Genomic DNA, 4,069 nt, shown 5'->3' with positions numbered 1-4,069 from the left:
GTATAACAAGAACAACCACAAAGAACAACAACCACTTAGCATCATCCTATGTGATCACATGTACATAACTTTCGAACTATTGTGATCCTTTGCTAGGAAAATCCTAGACATATACTAATTATTAAAAATGATAGAAACCACAGAGTCTATGTTTCCTTGGCTCTGGATTATTTCATTTAATATAGTTTTTTTTAAACAAATCTTCCTATTTCCTTACCAATGTGGCTATGTCATTCTTTCTGATGGCAGCATAGAATTTAATTGTGTATATATACAACATTTTCTTAATCCATTGTGTTGTGTATATATACCACATTAACTTGACCCATACTGGAGGGCATCTGGGTTGATTCCATGTATTAGTAAATAATGCTGCAATGAGCAAGATATACTGGTAACTTTAGTATGGCCTTGTTTGTGGATTTTTGGGTAAATACCCAGGAGTAGGATTGCTGGCTTAGAGGTCAGTTCTGTTTAGTCTTTTGAGGAATTTTGACACTGCTTTCCAGATCAGTTAAACAAGTTTGCATTCCCATCAACAGTGTAGTAATGTTTCCTTCTGGCCATATCCCTGCCAACATTTGTTGTTACTAGATTTCTTGATAATGGCCATTCTAAATGGGATGAAGTGGAATCTATGTAAATAAAATTAAAAACAAAGGAAAATAGCAATAGCCTCATTGAGTCAGAGGAAGAGATATCTAAGACCTCTTAAATACTGAATTTTTAGGTTAGAGAAAAATCAACTCTATGGATTTATCTTCATATCAAAAATAACACTGGTGAAACAAGTTTTGGAATATTTATTCTTAAGAAATTACATATTTTTAAATTTAACCTTGGTTGCTTTATTTTGTATTTTTTAAGTTCACAAAAAGCTTTATAATACGTTTTTCCTCTGTTGATCATCAAGGCTATATGGTAAGACAAGAAATGTTTCATTACATTGGTTGGGCATTACTCAAAATCAATAGACAATCTACAAATAAGAACATTTAGCAAAATACACTGTCTAGAACACATCTGTATATATCTATCCTAAATTAAACTTTAAAAAGGGATTTAAAGAACAAAAACCAAACAAGCTGTTTAACACTGACAACTGTAGCAGAATGCTGCCAATGCCAAGCTACACGCAGCTTTAAATGCATATGTCTAAAATGAAATATGTTAGCAAAACACTAACAATTACAATAAAACAAACAACTCCTTTGTCTATTAAAGTATCTCAAATTTTACTTTTAAACTTGTAAAACCATCTTGATAAAAGGAACTGAATTCTGGAAGTAGACTTTTTTTAAAGGAAAGAAAAAACACCGGGAGGATTAAATAAAATCAACATCAGTGCCTTCTTGATCTTTCTAAAGTGAACAACACTGCTATTCACATTGAAGAATAGCAAGGATAATTTATGGGACTTTTACTGGGCTTATAATTTATAAGTCAAGAAGTTAGATTTCAAAGAGAGGAAAATTTAAGTGACCTTAAAAAACTTATGTGGCCTTCATCAAGCTTTTAAATTTGTAAAATGGCATAAAAACATACTTTGAAGCACCCATTGTAAGTTCCATTAAAATTATTTATACTGCTATTTCCACTTTCAATATAATCTTGAGGTACTTTCAGATGATATCAATAAAGGGCATAAAATAATGTCAGAATTGAAGTGAGTATATGTTAGAAATGTAAAAAGAATGGGAGGATAATGCAATTGGGCAGTAATAACAAACATGATTGCTAAAGTTTCATACTAATGAATGCTACAAAATTATATTATGGCTCAATGCACAGGACTGCTGAAAATGGCCAGGAAATTAGTATAATATTCTAATGGTCCCAGTTAGATTCTTAACTAACTCTTGATATGGTTGGGTCACTCATGAAGGACTGGTACACAGCTAGCTTACTAATTCTCCTTTGTTTCTTTCAAGAACACTTTTGAAGGTTAAAGGACATATAAAAGTGACCAGAACAAAATATTCAGATTATAAAGTAGTAAAAGAATAATTTTCAAATGATTTAATTATGAGCATGTTATCGTATTTTTTCAAATACGGGCCTATGAACATGTAAAACTCCTATGCTCCTTATTATGTGGAGTTTTTTTTCTGCAGAAAGGCATTTGAAGCAGCACATCTTACCTTTCATCTCAAATTGCTCTTTTATTCTTACTATATGATACTTGTACAAAAAATTATTTATTTGGAAAAATATGTTCAGGTGCGTTTTAGGGGTTTTAATGTTTCAGTTGTTGTTGCTCAATGAGGACTGTTCTCAAAGCTAATATTCATTAAAATACTGTTTATTAGGATGGTTCCCTCCACTTGCTAAAGGCCTAAAAAAGAATCAGATTAAAATAATAACAATAATAATAAGAGCAACAATAATAATAATCACACTTTAAAATGCTAACAGTTTTCACATTGCAATCTCCATTACAAGTATGCAAAAGATTCTACATTTTTAAGTGGAATGAGCTCTACTTATAAATTATACTCACATGACCAAACAAATCACCACATGCTGTGGAAGATAGTAGAACAGGAGTAAGTACAAAAGGCTGCTCTCCGGGACTGCTTTATCAAAGCTCAGCAAATTAACCATCATTTTTTTGGGGGGTGGTATAGACAGGGAGTATGAACTAGATAGCTTTGTGCTTAAAAAAATTATAATCAAAACATTTATTTTAGATGTTTAACTAAATTGGAAATATGGCCAAATAAAATACTTCTTTGCAACAAAATTTCTATACATTATGGATTTACACAAATTCAGAGGGGGAAGAGGGAGGGTGGTTACATCTAGAAACATTTCTTTATTTTGCCTGAACACTAATTCTTCTAAAAAGGCTCTCCAAAATCTTGAGCACAATTATCGTATCTGCAATGAAATTCTTTAGTTCTTCAACACACCGCTCACCTATTTCATGTAAAGTCTGCCTCAGTGTAAACTGTATTGACTGTTCTAATGATGGATCTTTTTCAATCAGCATTTTCACCACCATCCCAAAAGTTTCAGTCTTGTGGGTAAACCTGCTCAATCTCTTTGGTTTTTGGTGCTATTGCTTTAGAGCAACTGTCTAGCTGACTGTCTTCAAATAATTCTGTCCCAGCTGTTGTGCTCAACTCAGGTTCTTCCGGCTGGTCAATTAATAATGGTCCAGCAGGTACAGTCTCAAACTCAGAAATTTCAGGCAAATTACTCTCATCGGACTTCTCTAACTTTTCCACAGCCCACTTGCTTGTAGCCTTAGCCAGTTCTTTTCGGTTAGCCTAGTGGGTTTGTCTAACACCTTTGATGAAGGAACTGCTGAAGAGCTTGAAAGTGAAGTGTCTCGCGAAGTTTCAAAGACTGAGCAGGTCTCTCTTTACTTCTATGCTGAGACTGGTGGAATAAATATGACTTGCTCTGTTCTGGAGAGTAGCCCCTGCTACTGATACTGGAGCCAGACCTGCTGTGTGGAGAGTCCTTTGGACCCCCAGGTGATTCTCTGAAAAATGGAGGCTCCCTTTTAGGGGAGAATAGTCCCATGAATAATGGGAAGAGTAGAAACTTTTCCTTCTAAAGCCATCTTTTGTCTCCCGTTCCAAGAGATGGTGGTTCATGGTTAGTTGGCTCCTCTGCTGTGGGTGAGGGTAAGGCTAACCATCAACAAGGGGATAATATGGCAGAGAACTTACCTCATGGTGGCTGGAGAGTAGACGGGGCAAGAATATACAGTTTTTTGATGAGCATGTCTATGCTACAGACAGTGATTTATGTCCTTTAGAAATTAGAAAAGTAACCTAAACGAGAAAATTTCTCGTGGGAAATCTCTAAATGGTGAATACAATACTGTTTTTAAATCTTTCATAATAACTTTCAAAGCATCGGAGTAAATGCTTGTTCAGTGCATAGACTAAGATACTTGCATGCAACTGCTCACACAGCATATATAAGATATAAAGGAAATATAAGATTCGGAAGAAAATAACATGAAGTTCTGAATGCAGCAACAATAAAAGAAAGACGCTTGGATAATTATTTCTACTGAGTCTTTGCCAACATGAGAGATTTCTAAACTTTGTCA

General features: G+C 34.2%; 1 pseudogene; it reads right to left on the bottom strand.

The window, feature by feature from the left end:
- Positions 1 to 2,840: 2,840 nt before the first annotated feature.
- On the bottom strand, positions 2,841 to 3,605 carry LOC150055407 (periphilin-1 pseudogene; annotated as a pseudogene).
- Between the last annotated feature and the right edge of the window lie 464 nt (positions 3,606 to 4,069).

The sequence above is a fragment of the Megascapheus bottae genome, chromosome 13, assembly GCF_031878675.1.
Source record: "Megascapheus bottae isolate mThoBot1 chromosome 13, mThoBot2.hap1, whole genome shotgun sequence".
Taxonomy (NCBI): Eukaryota; Metazoa; Chordata; class Mammalia; order Rodentia; family Geomyidae; genus Megascapheus; species Megascapheus bottae.
The sequence above is the reverse complement of the archived record's forward strand: the minus strand, read 5'-3'. Positions and strand labels throughout refer to the sequence as shown.